Source organism: Protopterus annectens, chromosome 6.part1, assembly GCF_019279795.1.
Source record: "Protopterus annectens isolate FY-2018-M chromosome 6.part1, PAN1.0, whole genome shotgun sequence".
Lineage (NCBI taxonomy): Eukaryota > Metazoa > Chordata > Ceratodontiformes > Protopteridae > Protopterus > Protopterus annectens.
The window spans coordinates 83,316,682-83,338,547 of NC_056738.1; the positions used below are offsets into that span (position 1 = coordinate 83,316,682).

The 21,866-nt window shown below is 40.9% G+C and overlaps 4 pseudogenes; 3 read left to right on the forward strand and 1 right to left on the reverse strand.

The window, feature by feature from the left end:
• Positions 1-4,113: 4,113 nt before the first annotated feature.
• Positions 4,114-4,232, reverse strand: LOC122805743 (annotated as a pseudogene).
• A 5,625-nt stretch (positions 4,233-9,857) lies between these two features.
• Positions 9,858-9,976, forward strand: LOC122805734 (annotated as a pseudogene).
• A 1,336-nt stretch (positions 9,977-11,312) lies between these two features.
• LOC122805739 lies at positions 11,313-11,421 on the forward strand (annotated as a pseudogene).
• A 558-nt stretch (positions 11,422-11,979) lies between these two features.
• Positions 11,980-12,097, forward strand: LOC122805737 (annotated as a pseudogene).
• The last annotated feature ends 9,769 nt before the right edge of the window (positions 12,098-21,866 follow it).

Below are 21,866 nucleotides of genomic sequence, written 5' to 3' on the forward strand. Positions count from 1 at the left end.
ATAGGCTATAAAACATGACTCTGGTGTTGTCACCTCTCTCTCTCTCTCTCTCTTTCTGGAGGTGACAATCCAAATTCAGCTAATAGTTATCATATATTATCAGGTTTTGCTGTTGCATAAATAGATAGATATGTCTCTTTCTTACACCCTTCCTGTACATTCCTGTCCTCCATTCACTTTGTTTTACCCCCTGCTTGCTCCCCGTTTCATCACTTTCCTGTCTTCACCCATTTCTTTTCTTTAGAGACATTGCACAATGGTGTGAGATGCTGTGCATCACACAACAACATGCTCCTACAGGAAAAGTAAGTGTACTTATTATATAAACCTGTATTTGAAACCACTACCATGTTCTACAAAATGGTGACACATATTCATGAGTATCCAAATGTATAATATTTCTTTACACTTAAAGTATGTGAAACTGTCACATAGACCTATATCTGAACCCAGTGCCAGCTGAATGAAAACAAGGTTAAAACAATGCATAAACAGATGGTGCTACAGAGTCAGTTGAGTAGCAGGTGTATTTTATTCACCGAGTAGAAAATTGCAGACTTCACTGCTGCTGTATACACCTGCTACTTAACTGAATCTTTGGCTGCATGTAGTAATTGACATCAGTCAGTGATAAGTTTCTTTCATTGACCACATAGAACTGGTTTTGAATAAAGCTGTAGCCAGTACTGTTCCCTACTATTCATATTTCTGTAATTTATTAACATTTTTATTTGCCTTGCTTAGTGAGGCTGTGTGATGTGCAGCATGGTGCACACATGCTTTATAAACATAAATGTGGATTGCACACTAAGGATTTATAAAAAAATAATGTTTATCTTGCAGTGTTGCTTCATGCACAGCCAATGTTGAAAATATGGTGTTGGCGATATAAGGAGCAAGCACTGGGGAGTACAAAGGGTAAATATCACCATAACATGTGACAGTTAATATTGATTGCATAAAATATACCTGCTAAGGAACTGACTGTGTGTCCAGATGGGTTAATGCATTGTTGTTGGAAGCAGATGATATTAGGGTCAAAATGGGCTGTAGGTATGAATTTTACAAGTGTGTATACTAATTTTACATACATTTACTGATACTACTGCCTTTTACCATTGCTTAGCAATGGTGTACATCATGCACCATTGTGCAATGATTCTTTAAAGAAAACAAATGGGTAAGATAGGAAAGTGGTGAAATGGGAAGCAAGCTGGGGGAAAAATAAAGTGAAAGGAGGGTGGGAATATGTAGGAAGGGTGTAAGAAAGAACCATGGCTATCTATTTCTTCAACAGTAAAAACTGATCAGATGTATACAATATTAGCTGAATTTGGATTGTTACCTCCAGAGACAGAGGTGACAACAACATAATCATGTTGCATAGCCAACTGGACTGAGTCAAGTGTGTCAAGTAGATGTGTGCAAAATGGAGAGCTGTGTAAGGAATTATTTTTTTTTTTAGGACAGATGCCTTTTTTGGTGAGAGAGGAATGTTGGGGAAGGGACAGAGGCATGTCTGGGGCAGGCAAGTTGGCAAGGTGAGGAAGCAATTACTGACAGACAGGACACAAAAGACAAGATGCAGGGATGGTGAAGGACATAAGAGGGAGTGAAAACCATGGTCGGGGTAAGGGTGGGAAAATCAAGGTCTAGTGGACATCTGGATGGGTGACAGTGGGAGTCAAGTTCTTACCCAGTGGACTGTCACCACTGTCCCCTCACTGTGCTGGCAGCTGCAGTACCTGACATGTGCCTCTACAACAGGTACTCTGTACCAGGATGGAAAGCAGGCACTCCACCCACCATAGGCATGTGTCCACTGTGCAGTGGACAATCCTATGCACCATACCTGGCAACTCATTTTGGGTAGTAAATGCACCCCCCTCCACCAATGCTCCCAGAGGGGACTGTTTGCCTATCCACTGGGACAGAACTACCTGAGGGTCCTGGTAGTGCAGGGGGAACAGAGGGGATGCTGCCAGGCTGCAACTCTGACATGCTGGGCCTCGGTGCTGTAGCTGATGGAGTGAGAGTAAGATGATGGTGGAGGACCTGCCTACCTCGCTGTGCTGTAGTAATAAAAAAAAAATGAACATTCAATTATAAAATAAAAAAAACATAAAAAATAAAAACATTAGACAAATACATAAATAGATGAACAAATAAAAACAAATATTAAACATATTAATAACAAAAATATGAAAAATAAATTATATAATAACAAAATAATTTTTTTAACATTTGTTTAACAGGAAAGTCTGACTGGCACATAGCCCATTTTCAGCAGAGGTCTGGGGAGAAATGCTCCAGATACATGTCTTTGGAATAACCAATTTGGTTCAAAACTAGTAACAAAAACCAAATAGATTCGTAGCAAAACAACATCTACTTTATTAATAAAGTCGATGTTGTTTTGCTACAGATCTATCTGTTTTTTGTTACATGTCTTTGGAATGTTGGAGGAAACCCACACAAAAGCAGGAAGACATGCAGACTCCACACAGAAGGCATACCAGTCAAGAACTGAACCATAAAACCTCTTGCTGTCAGACAACAACACTAACACTGCAACACTGTGCAAATACAAGCAAAATCAGGAATAATAGATTTAAACAAATAAATACAAAATTATACATAATAACAACAAAATGAACACAAATTAAACAACAAAAAAAGAAAAAAGGGGGTTGAGAGAAAAAAAGGAAACATTACTAACCTCATAGTTAATATACAAAAGCTTTCCACAATTATTTCACTCTATTCTGTTATGTTTTACTTTTAAAAGCCAACTCCTAAGAAATGTCTTTACTACTTTGAAGACTACCCAGTCACTAAAAGATGGACACTGTAGTACTGAGCAGATTGCACCCAGCAATCATTCATGTGTGCATTTATTGCACATACACATGCTTACACTTGACAGCAGGACAGTCATGCCAGAGTTATTGAGGTCTGAAAATAACTTCCTATAACAAAGATTAGCTAACAGTTTTGTGTATAAAATGCTGAAAGCATAACACTATTGTACACACTATTTTATATGTGGAGAGTGTGGTCTTTGAACCCACAACCGCTGACTACTGTACTTTTCTTTTGGACTACAGACTACTACATACATACTGTCCTTTTACACTGTATACATGCCTGTTCACTGTTATTTGAGAATGTGAAATGATTGCTATTTGGTACAGAGCATGCCATGCATACTTTCTTTTACAGCTGAGATATGCATGCTCAATTATATACAACTGCCTGAAATAACAAGTAATCTGTCTTTATCAGTTAAAGCTACAATAACAGTACTTTATATATGCATACATACCACATGCTTCCCTCATTCTTGACTGAGGTGATCCATGAGACCACACATTTGAAGCCCTTTCTTCAGCAGCTGTGGGAAAGAAAAGCAAAACAGAATGCCATTACGAAACCAGTCTTGACTATATTCAGCTATAGCTTTTATAATTGGTCAATGCATTTTATACTTACACATCTGTGGAGTGTTTCTCCCTCTACATTCCCTGATACAATGATCAAGGGTATCCCTCTTCCTCATACAGAGGTGTCATAATGATGGCGGCACTGTTCACCAGTGTGTGGGAAATCTGTAGCAATGGTCAAAGCCCTAGCCAAACAAGTCCAGGCCTGAGAGTTATACTGAGAATTGGTTTAGTCTCACTGTAATTGGCTTGGGTGATGCTCCTTAACTAGGAGGCCAATAAAACTTTGGACTCCTGAACACCCCAGCTCTGCACAAAAAAGAGCACACCCATTCCAACACCAGCCATGTCTCCTAAAGATCAAGCTCACTGTCTAATAAGAATTCCCCTGCCAATTCCACATTAAATATATGCTTTCCCACCAACTGCACTTATTGCGCTTACTAAGAGTGTGTACTGTCTGGTTTTTGCTACATTTGAAAATGCTGCGCCCTGCTTATCATCGTGCAAATACGGTAAGCCAGGGTGCGCAATGGTAAACTGCATGCTACAATGGGCAATAAAAAAAACAGAAGAAAATGCAATTCCAAGGTTCTTCAATGGAAAGGGGATAGAACTAAAGGCAGAAGTAGGAATACAATGCAAAGATGGTACTTCCTAAGAAGCAAAAAGCCTACAACACCTGGTATTCCCAGGCAGTCTCCCATCAGGGTACTAACCAGGCCCAACTCTGCTTAGCTTTAAAGGTCAGATAACATCAGGCACATTCAGGTTGGTATGACTATAAGCATTTGCTGCTTCTGCAAGACAGCCTCTTGTCATTGGTCCTGCCCTAGATGATATATCTGCTGCTGTTATGTACGCTGCACCTACTTAACTTCCTGGGTCAGCAAAAAATAATTACATAAAGAAAAGAAATAAAAAAAAATAAACAATAAATAAAATAAAAATAGCACCCGTGATTCATCATAAAGTCGCCCAACCAGGCCCAGCCATATTTACTTCAAAGACAATATTTGAAAAAGAGGCATGTGAATTGTCATAGCCAGCTGGTAACTACATGCTCCTTGAGGTCTCTAGAGCACTGATGTTATGCAGACTTTGTTGCTTCTACTTGCTAGTCACGGATGGATTTTATTATTTATTTATTTATTTATTCTTTTATTTGAGTGACTGACTGACTGAGCTGCCTGCTTGTATCTGAATTCCTGAGCATTCCAATTTGTCAGTTCCTTTTCTTGCTCAACTCTGAAAGGCAAAAGAAGAGGGACACAAATTTAAAACTGCAAAATGCAGACTCAGTAGAATGAGCCCACCACCAACATGGAACTTCTTCAGTGATAAAAAGTCTACAACATCTGGTATTCCCAGGCAGTCTCCCATCCCAGTGCTAACAAGGCCCAACCCTGCTTAGCTTCTGAGATCAGACAAAATCAGGCTCATTCGGGGTGGTATGGCCACATGTGCTGCATACACACTTGCAGAACAGCCTTTTCTTCTTCTTCTTCTTCTTGGTATTCACAGGCAGTCACCCACACAAGTACTAACCAAGCCCAACCCTGCTTATTTTCTGAGATCAGACGTATTCAGGGTAGTATGGCTATAGGCAGTGCATCCTGTTGTAGAGCAGCCTTTTCTTCTTTGGTCCTGTCCTGCATGACATCTGCCTGCCAGACCTGTCTCTGTTTATTTCATGTATATTACCCCTCTGGCTTAGGAAACTTAACATCTCAAGTCAGCAAGATGTGAAAAATGCAGGACATCATCTTGGGAAGAAGGGGCTGAGGGTGGGATACAGAGGTAAATAAGTAAAGAAAGAATGATACAGCACATGACACTACACAAAAGATCTCCCACTCAGATTTGGAGAGAGACCACAGTTTCCCAGAACGGATGATTAACAAAACAAGAGAAAGAGAGAAAGAAAACAGAACAAACACAACAGCACATGTCTGAGATGATACAGTCAGCTACTACACCCACTTTGGGGTCTCTAGAACACTGCTGCCCTATCATGCTTTTGTCTCGGCCTCTGTCTGTTAGTTTCAGGTAGATTCTTCTGATTTATTTCTTTACAGAGGCAACCATGGGTACTTGTAGTCTGGCACAGTCCTACTTGACAGTACTTTTTTTCTACTCAGTTATGCCAGGAAAAGAGGCTGGAACTAAACATAGATGTAGAAACCCATTGTAAAGATGGTACTTCTTAAGTGGCAAAAAGTCTACATTGTCTGAAATTACCAGGTAGTCTTCCATCCAGATACTACGAAGGCCCAACACAGCCACATTTCAACATCAGCCAAGATCTGGAGCATTCAGGGTGGTATGGCCATAAGCATTTGCTGTTTTTTCTGTGAAACGGCCTCTTGTTTTTGGTCCTGCCCTACATGATAGTTCTGCTGGTGTTACGCACATTGCACTTACTTAACTTCCCGGGTCAGCAAAAACTAATTACATAAAGAAAAGAGATAAATTAAAATTAAAAAAAAAATAAATAAAACACATTAAAAATTAAAATAAAAATAGCACCTGTGATTCAACAGAAGGTCACCCAAACATATTTGAACTGGGCCCCACCCTGCTTTGCTTCCAGGAAGAGATGTGAAAAACAAAATCATGTGAGCTGTCACAGCCAGCTTGTGGTTGCATCCTCCTTGGTGTCTCTAGAGCACTGCTGCACTGCAGACTTTGCTGCTTCTACTTGTTAGTCTCTGATGGATTTTATTATTTATTTATTTGAGTGACTGACTGACTGACTGACTGACTGACTGACTGACTGAGCTGCCTGCTTGCATATAAATTCCTAGACATTTCAATTTGCTGATTCCTTTTCTTGCTTGACTCTGAAAGGCAAAGAGGATGGACCCAAATGTAAAACTGCAAAATGCAGACTCAGTAGCATGAGCCCACCACCAACGTGGGACTTCTTCAGTGGCAAAAGGCCTACAGTACCTGGTATTCCAAGGCAGTCACCAACCCAAGTACTAATCAGGCCCAACCCTACTTAGCTTCCTTGATCAGATGCATTCAGTGTGGCATGGGTGTAGGCACTGCATACTGTTGCAGAACAACCTTTTCTTCTTTGGCCCTGTCTTGCATGACATCTGCCTAGTAGACCTGTCTCTACTTATTTCACATATATTACCCCTTTGGCTTAGGAAACTCAGATTCTCAAGTCAGTGAGACATGAAAAAATGCAGGATGTTATCTTGGGAAGAAGGGGCAGAGGGTGAGACATGAAGGCAAATAAGTAATACAGCATGTGACACTACACAGAAGGTCTCCCACTCAGATTTGAAGAGAGACCATAGCTTCCCAGAACAGACCATTAACAAAACAAGAGAGAGACAAAGAAAAAACAAACACAGCTGCACACCTCTGAGCTGATACAGTCAACTACCACACCCACTTTGGGGTCTCCAAAAGAATGCTGCTGTGCCCTGTTTTTGTCTTGGCCTCTCTATATTAGTCTCTGGTAGATTTTTAGGACTTATTTCTTTACAGATGTGACCCCTGGTACTTATACTCTGGCACAGTCCTACTCGACAGTTCTTTTCTTCTGCTCGGTTCTGCCAGAGAAATGGGACGGAACTAAAGGCAAACAAAGAAAAAAAGCATAGCAGAAGCGCTCAGTTAAATTCTCTTTACTTTATTTTCAACGACAGCAAAGCTTTCAGGTTTCCCCTTCTTCAGTGCTAACATAATAAATCAATTATCCATTCAAATAAATAGTAGCAGCAATAAAACATGTGACACAGCCCATCCAATGTAAAATAAACTAAAAGCAATAATTAGTTAAAACACAATTAACACAATACAAGTATTTCACTTATATAGTAAATGCAACTTTTGTTGCTTTTTGCATAGAACTGGTTTAATACTTAACGCATTATTAATGCCAGGATATATGTCTGCTTGCAGCCTTATAATCCAAGCATATTCTGTATTTTCAAGCATGTTATTAACATTAACCCCTCTTATACTCTTATATACTAACTTAATCACTCTAAATTTAAAAATAAGGTCATTACCTTTCTCATTTACATGCTTAACCAGTGCATTAGTGGGTATATTTTTTTCTGATATCAGATCTATGCTCAATTATATGATCTCTCAACCTTCTAGTACTTTTTCCCACATAAAAACAGGAACATTTTTGGTACATGGCTAAGTATACAATCTGTGCTGTATTACAATTTGCATAACATTCAAATGTATTAATTTATTTTGTGAACGGATGCACAAATTTAGTTTCAGTAATATCAGCACAACAGCTGCAATTTGTACAAGGATAAGTACATTATCTATGCAACTCATTCCTGATTTTTCCTAAATGTAGGTCTTTATAGCACAGCCTCTGTTTGAAATTCCTTTCATTTTTATAGGCAAAAAAGGGGGATTCCCCAATAACGTGCTTCAATTCTGGCATGGACATTAAAACAGTCCAGTTTCTATGTATTATAGCTTCCACTTCCTTAGACTTAGTATTTTTCCCACATAAAAACAGGAACATTTTTGGCACATGGCTAAGTATACAATCTGTGCTGTATTACAATTTGCATAACATTCAAATTTATAAATGTTTTTTTAGTGTATGCACAAATTTAATTTCAGTAATAATATCAGCACAACACTTGCAATTTGTACAAAGATAAGTATCTTGTCTATGTGACTCATTCCTGATTTTTCCAAAATGTAGGTCTTTATAGCACAGCCTCCATTTCAAATTCCTATCATTTTTATAGGCAAAAAAGGGGGATTCCCCAATAACATGCTTCACTTCTGGCATGGACATTAAAACATTCCAGTTTCTACGTATTATAGCTTCCACTTCCTTAGACTTAGTATTAAAATACATTATATATATAAATTTATTAGCACCTCTCCCACTGTCAGTCCTTACATTAGTCCTACTACTAAAAAGGGGGATTCCCCAATAACATGCTTCACTTCTGGCATGGACATTAAAACATTCCAGTTTCTACGTATTATAGCTTCCACTTCCTTAGACTTAGTATTAAAATACATTATATATATAAATTTATTAGCACCTCTCCCACTGTCAGTCCTTACATTAGTCCTACTACTAAAATAGAGGTCAGGCTGGTCTACCTTTCATCCCTAACTTTCTCCGCTACACTATTTAAATCAAAGCCATCAAAGCCTCTATCAGTAAATTCACTCATCATTGCTTCCATCTGACTTTGGAAGGTACATTCTGTTGTATTTAGTCTGCTGACTCTACTCAGCTGACTTTTCACAATATGTAATATATAATATATATAATAAAATCCATCGTATACTAGCAAGTAAAAGCAGCAATATCTGCAGCAAAGCAGTGTTCAAGAGGACCCCATGGACCAAGCAGCAGCCGGCTGGCTGTGACAGCTCACTTGCCTTTTTTTCATGTCTCGTCCTGGAAGCTAAGCAGGGATGGGTCCAGTTGAGTTTGGATGGGTAAACTTTTGTTGAATCACAGGTGCTATTTTTATGTTTACTTATTTATTTTTTTGTTTTTCTGTTGATTTATTTTTTCTTATTTTATTTTATGTTTTTTTTTTCCTGATGTAATTATTTTTTGCTGACGCTGGAAGTTAAGTAGGTGCAGAGTACATTACAGCAGCAGAGATATCATCCAGGGCAGCACCAGAGACAAGAGGCTGTTTCGCAACAGCAGCGGATGCCTACAGCCATACCACTCTGAATGCGTCTAATCTCAAAAGCTAAGCAGCGTCGGGCCTGATTAGTACTTGGATGGAGACCGTCTGGGAATACTAGGCGCTGTATGCTTTCTGCCGCTGAACAAGTCCCATGTGGGTGGTGGGCTCACTCTATTAAGTATGCATTTTCCAGTTTTACATTTGCGTCCATCCTCTTTGCCTTTCAGAGTCCAGAAAGAAAAGGAACCGGCAAGTTGGAATGTCCAGGAATTCAGATGCAAGCAGGCAGCACAGTCACTCAGTCAGTCAGCCCCTCAAATACATAAAAGAATGAATGAATACATAAATAAATAAATAGTAAAATTCATCTGGAAATAGCAATATAAAGCAGTGACATCTGCAGCACAGCAGTGCTCTACAAGACCCCAAGGAGCAAATAACAATCAGCTTGCTGTGACTGCTCACTTGCCTTTTTTTCACAGCTCGTCCTGGAAGCTGAGCAGGGTTGGGCCCTTTCGAATCTGGATGGGTGACCTTGTGGTGAAACACAGGTGGTATTTTTCTATTTACTTATTTAATTTTTTGTTTTTATGTTGATTTATTTTTTCTTATTTTATTTTATTTTATGGGTTTTTTGGTTTAATTATTTTTTGCTGACCCAGGAAGTTAAGTAGGTGCAGTGTACATAACAGCAGCAGAGATATCATCCAGGGCAGGACCAGAGACAAGTTGCTGTTTCACAGCAGCAACTGATGCCTATGGTCATACCACCCTGAATGCACCCGATCTTCTCTGATCTCAGAAACTAAGCTGGGTCGGGCCTGGTTAGTACTTGGATGGGAGACCGCCTGGGAATACCAGGTGCAGTAGGCTTTTTGCTGCTGAACAAGTCCCACATTGATACTGGGCTCACTCTACTGAGTCTGCATTTTACAATTTTATATTTGGGTGCATTCTCTTTGCCTCTTAGAGTCCAACAAGAAAAGGAACTGGCAAGTTGGAACGTCCAGGAATTCAGATGCAAGCAGGCAGCTCAGTCACTCAGTCAGTCAGCCCCTCAAATAAATAAAAGAATGAATAAATAAATAAATAAATAATAAAATCCCTCGGAGACTAAAAAGTGAAAGCAGCGGTGTCTGCAGAACAGCACTGCTCCAGAAGACCCCAAGGGGTACACAGCCTCTGGCTGGCTGAGACAGCTCACTTGCCTTTTTTTCACGTCTTGTCCTGGAAGCTAAGCAGAGCTGGTCCCAGTCAAATCTGTATGGGTGACCTTGTGTTGAATCACAGGTGCTATTTTTATGTTTACTTATTTGATTTTTTTGTTTTTCTGTTGATTTATTTTTTTCTTATTTTATTTTATTTTTTTCTTGATTTAATTATTCTTTGCTGACCTGGGAATTAAGTAGGTTCAGTGTACATAACAGCAGCAGAGAAATCGTCCAGGGCAAGACCACAGTGAAGAGGCTGTTTGGCAGGAGAACCTGATGCCTACGGCCATACCACCCTCAATGTGCCTGATCTCAAAAGCAAAGCAGTGTCGGACTTGGTTAGTACTTGGATGAGAGACTGCCTGGGAGTACCAGGTGGTAGACATTTTGCCGCTGAACAAGTCCCTCGTGGCTGGTGGGCTCACTCTACTAAGTCTGCATTTTGCAGTTTTACATTTGGGTCAGTCTTCATTGCCTGTCAGAGTCCAGCAAGAAAAGGAACCAGCAAGTTGGAATGTCCACGAATTCAGATGCAAACAGGCAGCTAAGTCACTCAGTCAGTTGGCCCCTCAAACAAATAAAAGAATGAATAAATAAATAAAAAAAAATAAAATCCATCAGGGACTAGTAAGTAAAAGCAGCGATGTCTGCAGCACGCAGTGCTCTAGAAGACCCCAAGGATCAAGCAGTAGCCGGCTGGCTGTGACAGCTCACTTGCTTTTTTTCACATCTCATCCTGGAAGCTAAGCAGGGCCGGGCCTGGTCGAATCTGGATGGATGACTTTTTGTTGAATCACAGGTGCTATTTTATGTTTACTTATTTAATTTTTTGTTTTTCTGTTGATTTTTTTTCTTGCTTTATTTTATGTTTTTTGTTTCTTGATTTAATTATTTTTGCTGACCCTGGAAGTTAAGTAGGTCCACAGTTCGTAACAGCAACAGAGATATCATCTAGGGCAGGACCAGAGACAACAGGCTGTTTTGCAGCAGCACCTGATGCCTGCGGCCATACCACTTTGAAATAACCTGATCTCAGAAGCTAAGCATGGTCGGGCCTGTTTAGTACTTGGATGGGAGACTGCCTGGGAATACCAGGTGCTGTAGGCTTTTTGCCACTGAACAAGTCCCACGCGGGTGGTGGGCTCAGACTACTGAGTCTGCATTTTGCAGTTTTACATTTAGGTCCATCCTCTTTGCCTTTCAGAGTCCAGCAAGAAAAGGAACCGGCAAGTTGGAATGTCCAGGAATTCAGCTGCAAGCAGGCAGCTCAGTCATTCAGTCAGCCCTTTAGACAAATAAAAGAATGAATGAATAAAAGAATAAATAATAAAATCTCTTGGGTACTTGCAAGTAAAAGCAGCAGAGTGTGCAGATCAGCAGTGCTCTTGAAGACCCCAAGGAGCAAGCCGCAGCTGGCAGACTGTGACAGCTCACTTGCCTTTTCTTTCACGTCTCGTCCTGGAAGCTAAGCAGGGCCGGGCCCGGATTAATCTGGATGGGTTACCTTGTGATGAATCACAGGTGCTATTTTTATGTTTTTGTTTCATGATTTAATTATTTTTTGCTGAGCCTGGAAGTTAAGTAGGTGCAGAGAACATAACAGCAGCAGAGATATCATCCAGGGCAGCAACAGAGACAAGAGGCTGTTTCGCAGCAGCAGTTGATGCCTACGGCCATACCACCCTGAATGCACCCGATCTCGTCTGATCTCGGAAGCTAAGCAGCGTTGGGCCTAGATACACAAGGATGGGAGACCGCCTGGGGATACCAGGTGCTGTAGGCTTTTTGCCACTGAAAAAGTCCCACATTGGTGGTGGGCTCACTCTACTGAGTCTGCATTTTGCAGTTTTACATTTGCGTCTGTCCTCTTTGCCTTTCAGAGTCCAGCAAGAAAAGGAACTGGCAAGTTGGAATGTCCAGGAATTCAGATGCAAGGAGGCAGCTCAGTCACTGTCCCCTTAGTTTGCAAATAACAGTTTCTCTTGTAAAAGAATACATTCTTCATCAATACATGTTCTGTCAAACACAACAGAAGGGTATTAAAGCCGGGTTTGTATAATTCAGTCTTGCTGAGCCAATATTCTAAGGCCTCCAAACCAGCCCAGTGGGGAATGTTGGTGTATAGTGATGTTACATCCAATGTACAAAGTAACCAGTCTGGTTCCAACTGTGTTTCGGGAATGATTTGAAGAAATTCTGTGGTGTCCCTAACCCTTGCTCTGACACATTTTAAAAGCGGCTGTAAGTATTTGGTTAAGAAGAGAGATAAAGGTTCAGTTAGTGAATTCCTGCCAGAAACAATAGGTCTACCAGGAGGATTCTGGAGGTTTTTATGTATTTTGGATAGAAAATATATGTACTGTGGGCAAGGGTTGGATATAGTGAGTTGGGACCGTGTGTTTTTGGTGATGATACCTTCTTCAACAGCTAATGTAAGGAAAGAATCAATCTGTTGTTTGAAGACAGGTGTTGGGTCAATGGTTAATTTGGTATAGTATCGTACATTGGTCAATTGTCTAAAAGCTTCATTGTCATATTGATACAGATCCTGTACTACTATCGAACCCCCTTTGTCAGCACCAATGATAACCAGCTCCTGATTGTTGGCTAATTTGGTAATGTTGTCCATGCATGTTCTGGATATATTATTGGGTAAAGGGGGAAATGACCTGTATTGAAAGTGAAGGTCTTTAATAATCGCATGTTGAAACATGGAAACATGTTGATTTATGGGAGGCATAAAAGAGGATTTGTGATATTTAAATTCATCAGAGATCTTTGACGACTGTTGTTCCTGAAAAAATAATTTAAGGTTGAGAATCCTGCAATATGAAATGATGTTATTAACAAAACTTTCTTCTGAAACAAAGAAACCAGGAATAAATGATAACCCTTTATTGAGAATTTCAATTTCAGAGGAGGTAAGGACATGAGATGAAATGTTTGTTATATTCACATTTGTTCTTTGGTCACAAACATCTGTAGTAGACTTTCCATATTGTCTACAGCTTTTATGTTTTCTGCCCCCCCCTCCTCCTGTGTGTAAACCCTGAATGGTTAGGGAATTCCTTCTTTTCAATGCTGGTGAGCCTGTAGCACCCACAGAGTCAGTGTCTAAACCTGAAGAAGAATCTTCAGCTGATGTGTCTGTGTTATAAAGTGCACCCTTTTTTAGAATAGATTTAGTGCGTTTCCTTTTGGAAGTAGTCCGATTTTGTGAACTAAATCGGACATGTTTTACTTTATTTTCAAAATTGAAGGGATCACCTTTGATGTAATCATCTAAGTCTCTTTGAAACTTCTTTCTTTTCCTTTCTTTTAACTGGGTTTCTAATGTTAACAATTCTTTACTTAAATTTTTTATGCTATTGGTATATATAGTCTGTCCCTCAAACCGCTTGGCTTTATCACTGAGTAAGGTAATGGATGCTATTTCTTGTTCAATAATCCTGTTGTGATAATTAGCCAATATTTCAACAAATTTAAGAAATGTTTCTTGTTGTACCTCCCCCCATTGTTTGAGTAAGAGATCATCAGGGTTATTCACCAGTGGTTGTGTGCGTATACTTAAACCACGTGGAGTAATTCTTTTGGTCAAATAGGCACGGAAAAGCTTATAATGCCAAACATTATTTCGCAAAGATCTCATATGTTTATTTAAGTTCAAGAAAATATTCTCACAACTGTCATTATTGGATGCAGCACCAGAACCCTGCAAACATTCACCAAGTGGCCCTAATCCAAAAGCTGATAGATCATCTCTATCAGCAGATAAGCCTGTAAGTAAATGATCCAATTCCATGTTGAGCATGGAGATGATGTTGACTTGAAAAATACAAAATTTATATATAGAAAAATAATTAACTAATGGACAAAATGTAAGAACACAAAATTGTCATATATATTTGAAATCCTGTATATTCCAAAATGCCATATGAATTGACCTTGGCCAGTTCAAAACATGGATCAATAAGCAATAAGCCTGTACTAATATATAAATGTGAAGGATTAGCCACCAAAAGAACTATGTGGACTAAACCAGGTCATTTGCCGGTCCTTATTTGAACCAATAAGCCACTGGTCAGTTTAATGAAGAATAAAAATATATGTTTTTTTCTAAGTCAAAATCAGAGTCCCACTTAGCTCACAAAGTAGGAATAGGTGGGATGGAGATGGTGCTGCAAACAAAACCACAGGCATGAATAGCCTAAAAAATAAAAATAATTTTGGCATGCATAAGCTTCACAATAAGCCCGGACCAATGAATATGAAACCATTCAAAAGCATATATTCAGTGGTTATAAGGGCAGAAATGCCTTGATATAAAAAATGTATATATCAAATCATTATAACAATTCAATATACCCTGTGCTACTCAAAACGAGGCCCAATCTACTGTAATAAAGATAATCCAAAAAATATAAACAAGGTTACATAACCACAATCCAACAATCAGAAAAGCTGCCTGACTATAATAATGTCAAAATATTTTTTAGTGCACAAAAAAACATATAGGGCCAGATTCAGGAAGCCTCCGTGTAAGAGTTATAACTCTTACACGGAGGCTGCAGTTAAACGGTGTGATGTCAGCATGTCATGCATATGCATGAGGTGCATGAGGCATGCTGAATCACACTGTAACTCTTACATGGTCCGTGTAAGAGAGTAGGGGGCGTGTCCGTAGGCTAAGCCCTGCATGCGGACACGCCCCCGGAAGTGTAGAATGGCTGAAAGTAAACAGCCACAAGAGAGGCCATGGAAATGTAAATAAACACACTACACAACACATTCCCCCACAGACCATCAGTGTACAAAGTGAACAGATGCTATAAAATGAAAATAAAAACTGTTTTATTTTTTTAAACCCCGTAAATGTGTGCTACTGTGTGCGCTCGTGTGCACGGGTGTGCTACTAGCGCAATTGCAGTTAGCAGGCAGTGGAGAAGGATATGAGAACTAAATATGCAAAGTAAGCCAAGACAAAATAGCTTAGTGGTAGAGTTGCCGGCTTAAGAGTAGGCAGGTAGGATTTGAGCCCACACAACAACCTTTTTTTTTTTTTTTTTTGTAAATAAGCACTAAAAAGGCCCCTGACAGTATTGTACAAATGTAAAAGTATACCATTTTGTAAAATGGAATGAAATGGAGCATTTATTTTGAAGTAACACAATAATAAAAATATTTAGAAATGTACTGATAGCTAAGCTGCAGTGAGACAGAGTGCTTGTAGCTGAGTAGTGTTTAAAAAGCTGCAAATTGCTTGCCCGTAGCTAAGCACTGGTTTAACAGGCTCAAACTGTGTGCAACAAGCTGTGCTCAGCTTAACATGTGTGTCACCAGCCAATTAAGGTTTATCCCAGCGCACACTGTTTGCGCGCCGCTCCCACAAGCTAACTGCCAGTGCGCATGCGTTAGCTCCGTGCAAACGAGCGCAGACCTGGTTTTAAGTGCTTAAAAGTGCTTTTGGCATGTTTGATTGACAGGTCCTCAACTCATTTCTAGACAGTCTTGAAAATTAAAAATCAGTGGTTAGATTCGAACCCTGGACACCATGCACTAGAGTTAAGGTACTAAACCACTAAGCCATGACAGCAGTACTTAGAAATGCAGAAATAGCATATATATAGGATATAATCCAGAATGGAGCATGATAAAGCAGTTTCTGTGAAGTAGATACAATTCCAAAACGGCCAATCATAGAAATGTGCGGGAAAATCAGCATATATAAGCCCCATAGGCGGGAATACACAGCAGAACTGATTGTAGAACAGACCTGCAGGCAGAATGAGTGGAGTAGGGGAGGGACGTTGCTTTCGAGCACAGCGGTGGGGCGTTGAGGAGTCCAGATACATGGTCTGGCTCCTAGTTCACCATCATGAGGCCCAACTCATGCAGGGCCAGGTCTCATGGGGAGCGTACAGGGCGGAGGCATGGGACCAGTTGGCTCATGATCTTACTAGTGCTACTGGCATACCACGCACTGGTGAGCAGGTCCGTCACCACCATGCGGACCTGAAGCAGCGTAAGCAAGACCAGTTGACCCAATGGATCCAGGAGGCCCGGGATACGCCCAACCCCCCACTACTGAGTAAGTTACATTTTACTTATGTATGTAAGGAATTCAACTAGCTGATACCATGGAGATGTGTATTCCAATATTACATGTTTTGTATTACAGCTGCAGGTGTCCGCTCTGCGAACTGAAGGGCGCATGACCGCAGGCTGGTGCGGCTGCGCCACCATGCAGGTTAGTAACCCCACATAGTACTTGTAAATAAATATTATAGTGTAGCACGTATCAGAACACTGCACTGTATTGATTAAATGAAATATAATGTGCAAGCAAGAAGTGAAAGTCTGCAGGTATGGCTGCAACAAGTTCAGCAGTATGCAAGTGTAACTGGAAATATAATTGATAGAAATAAATAGTGCTGTAATACAGATGTCCCACCATTAATTAAATACAGTATAACCTGCAGTAGTCTCAAGAGTACAGCTTCAGAATCCGAGGTAATCACATGTGAGATATATCCCCTGTTGAAATGCTGAATCATGACAGAAGTGAGGCTGCTGGAAAGTGTTTGAATCACCACAGGTCTAATATGTGAACAAAGCCTAGAAGTACCAACCTGAACTGTGAAATTGCAGGATGTGTGAGAGTGACAGAAAGGGTCATGTAACAATCAATAAAGTAGTAATAACCCCCGAATATATAAGTCTCAGTGTGTCTCCACAGAAATAAATGCATGTGGGTATTACAAATTAACATCCCAAACTGATTTCAGTGTGTCTGAATCTTGAATGTTTAAGCCAGAATCTGTATATGGTGATGACAGTAAACAATTTGCAGATAGAATGAATGATTGTCTGACAAACTAAACAGCCATAGTTGTCCCCTGTCCTGTCATCGAAGTGTAGCAGGATGATGTATCTGATCAAATTCAAAATAACTAGGATAGCGATGTATCTGTAACAGGTCTAGCATGACAGTCAAATAAAAATCATTTTGAAACATCAGCCTCAAGTTAATTGTGTACCTATTACAAATGTATATCAATGTATAACTTATGAATGTGTCATCATTTTCTTTCTCCACCCCACCCTATAATTGCAAATTAAAACACTCACTAAATATTGGTATGTGAACATTTCATTAACCATGGACATTTGTCCTGTTCACAAATATATGCATGTCTGTTTGTGCATGTGCCCTGTTCATACCTGCAAACCTGATGGCCTGTTGCCATTAATCAACCCTGCATGTCATTTGATTGTGTATTTCCGTTCAAATAATGCATGTGATATTGATATGCCCGTTGTTCAATGGTGTTAATATCTGGGTGTTTGTTTAATGGGAATACCAATGCATGCTGTTACAACTAATTGGAATGGAATAATATGCCACTAACCCAAACTAACATAACATACCCACAAACCTAGAACGCTTGGGAAGGCAGGTCCCAGTGGACCCACCTCTCCCACCTCAGCTGGCGACTGCACCTGGAACTAGTGCCCAGGCTGGACCCTCCTCCGGTGGCCCTGTGCCACCTTTGGGTGGGAGCGCTGCAGGGGATGGGGCCCGTCCCCCCTCTGCAAGCGTGGCCGGAGGAGTACGTCCACTCACCCTCCAAGGTGTCCAGTCTGTGGTGCGAAGGGAGATCCAAGACTCTGTACTTGGGCCCCTACGCCAGCTCGAGGCTCGGGTGGCACAGCTTACGGGCATGCCCGTTGTCCCGCCTGCACAGCCCCCAGCACAGCCCTGACCTGGGCTGTGAAGGAACAGTGGCAACTGCCTATGGGTGGGGATATCAGTTCCACTGTTGCCATCTGTGGGCTCATGCGCCTTGGATATCCCAACCTCCGTCCCCGTCAATTGTGTAACCCCCCCCCACTTGTGTCATACACCGCTCCTGTATGCGTCTTGTCTGTCTTGTCTGTTAACCTACCCAACCTACCTCCCCAGCTATACTGACTTCCTTCACCTGACATACCACTCTCACCTGAAAAAAAAAAGGGCACTCTGTACCCACAAAAAAATTACGCCCCATACATAGCTGTCCATGTCGCACACATGTCCGCTGGACATTGAAACTGTTAATTACAATTGGCTTTACAACAAATATTAATGTTGTCCTGACACCTCTCTCAGGGGTGGAAGGTTTCAAATGTCCCATCAAAATACATAGAAATACACAGCTGTTGCTGCTAAAGACATGGGCATCTATGGGCCTTACCCACATCCTTCCTGCAAATCCCACGTTTGTGTCCCTACTGTCTTACCCTCTTTGTGACCCCTTTTTCACCACTTTCCTGTCATTTCTTTTTCTTTTCTTTCAAAGAAAATAGCGCGGGTCTGCACTTGTGTGTGCGGAGCTCACCGCCAGTGCGCATGCGTGAGCTCCGCGCAAACGAGCGCAGACCTGGTTTTAAGTGCTTAAAAGTGCCTTTATGGCACTTTGATTGACAGGTCCTGTACTCATTTTGAAAACCTGGAAAGAAAAATAAATTCCCACTGCCAGTCTCAAACCCAGGACCTTGGTAACAGCAGTCTGTATGACCTACCACTAAGCCATGACTGCCATATAAGAACATAGTGCTAAAATAAATATAACATGTAATAGTAGGAATCAATATAAAGGCAATATAGGAGGTGTACTACCCAAAGCATTTCAGCTAGAGTTTTAATGGCCGAATTACTGGATTCCCACACTAGTTCAGTGTTAACAGAAACAGCCCTGCTAATTGTTAGCTTGTACATAATAATGTAAGGTAATGTACACATAAGAAGGTATGTATATGTACACATACATATATATAAATATATAGTAATACATATGAAATATAGTCGTAGGTGTCAGTATCAATACACACTCACTACAGGAAACAGTGAAGATAAATGCAGCAGCCAGAATCTGCAACACAGCCTGACCCCTGTGAGACCTACTAACCCTTTTAACTGCTTAAAGGTGCCTCCAGCACTTTGATTGATAGACCCTGTATTCAATTTGAAAGCAAAATACAAGCATACTAGTAGGCCCTACCACAAGACCATTGTAACACTAGTCTGTATGCCCTACCAGCAAGACATGACTCTCATACAGGAATATAGTGCTAAATAAGTAGAACATGTAATAGTAGGAATGAAGATAAAGGCAATATAGTATGTCTACTACCCAAAGCATGTCAGGCAGACTTTTACTGTCCCAATTACTGGATTCCCATACTAGTGTAGTGTTAACAGAAACAGCCCTGCTAATTGTTAGCTTGTACCCAATAATGTCAGCTAATGTACATATATGAAAGTATGTATATGTACACACACACACATATATATATATATATATATATATATATATATATATATATATATATATATATATATATAGCAATACATATGAAATATAGTCATAGGTGTCAGTATGCATACACACTCACTACAGGGAACAGGCGAGAGAGATGCAGCAACCTGAATCTACAACACAGCATGAAGCATGGGAGATGTACTAACCTTCACACTCACAGAACACTGTCAACAGCATACCAGCATGGTCCACGCCCTTACAATCTGAAAGGGCAACGCCTATCTCACATACCCTTTTATAGCAGTGTCCTGAAATCACAGTGAGACATGCAATCAGTACACACCTGGCTGCATGCAATTAGCAAATGCTGCCTTACAATTGATGCAGAGGCCATCACATGGACCTATGCAGATACCTACAAAAGCATCGAGTACCCACACTCCACTCATGCAATACATTCATTGCACAAAACCTACAGAGAAAGAGAGAGAGAGAGAGACAGAGAGAGAAATAAAATAAATATAAAGACAGCCAGCAGCAAAACCAGCAGCAGCAGCAGCAGCAAACAGCAAGCAGCAAGCAGCAGCAGCAGCAAACAGCAAGCAGCAAGCAGCAAGCAGCACCACTGACACAGCAACAGCTGACACAAACACAGGTAATGCAGAGTAGCAGGTTAATCCTGTGTATACTGTGACACCTCCAAATGTATCATAGTTCACTATCTATAGGTATGTCCATGAGATAGGTTGTGTGTACATAGTCCTGAAATATATACATATGTAATATTGCTGTACATGTTGCCCATACTTAAAACTTCCATAGCTTAGAACACAAGGCCAGTTGTGCATATGATGCAGTAGTTCCCAGGGTCAGTAGAGGTTCCTCCTCATTGGTGTGGGACCACTGTGTATGTATGGCACTGTTCAGGTACATATCCTGTAGTATGGCCAGGGATTAATATCAGTCTGTAATGTGGTGCTATGTCCTCCAGGGGTGAACGTAGCACACATCCAGGGATATCATTTTGTAACAGTGATGCTATGTGTCCTGCAATGTTGAGGGTGGCCCTCACCTGGACATGTGAGAGGATAGGGAGGTTACAGTCATCTGTGATAACTAATACCACATGTGTAGGAGAATGGGGGGGGGGTACCTGCACCTAAACTGTCTGCAACAATGTTGCCAATATCTGTGCATTTGGTGAATGTGAAGCATCTTAACACTGCTGATCACAGATGCCTTGCCTTCATGTGAATATGCCCTGTGCTGCAGTAGCCTCCTGCTATTGTTATACAATGTGCCTGTATCTGTAGTCTACTGGACAGGATAAATAAGTGGTGTGCATATGGTCTGAGTTAGATATGTGTGTGCACAGTACATGCACTATGTGGGATGTCTGTGGTAAGCTTTTGCAAAGGGGCCAGCAGTGTGTGTTGTGGCCTCCACTGGCCCAGTGGGCTGCATGGATAACATCACAGTCCTGACTAGTGAATAACTGTGTAATTACATGCATACATAGCAAGGTAGTGTACTGTGCTCGTGGTGTTGTTGGGATATGTATATCCAGGCTGACTAATGTGTGTCCACATCACAGGGTTGGATGGCAACACACATACAGTATGTAGGGATGAACACCCAGAGTGTTTCAGATGTGTTGCCTGTGCAGAAATATCTGGACATTACCTGTGCATCCCCCACAACAAACACACATGCAACATATGGCAGAAGTACTATAGCAGTACACATAGGTGCATAGGTTCATACTAGGCTATTTGCCCTAGGGCATTGATAAGCCTAGTAGAATGTGTTTGTCTCGCCACCCAATTAAATTATATGCTGCTATGCCCTTTTCCAAGGTTAGTATACTGTGCCTCTGTCTAACAGTGACATAGAAGTGATACCTGGGGTACAACTATGATCTCCATCCACTCATCCAGATCCCTATGGAAGAGAGTCAATGAGGGACTCTGCCTAACCTGTACTGTGAGCTCATTACAGAGTGAAGTGAGCTTCTGGGTTAGGAATATGCCCCTCCAGCATGTCCTATTTATGTCAGTGCTGAGTTTCAGGTCTCCTGAGCGTGTGGCTGTATGGGACTTTGATTTCCTGAGGTGCAGCATGCTCATTACGTCTGGGTTGGACATGGCTGTATATGGCAGGCACAGATTGCCTCTGAACAGGCAGTATGCCACTGAGTCCAGCTGGAATTCCTTTAACTGGGCAGCATATGGCATCTGTTTGAGCCCTTTG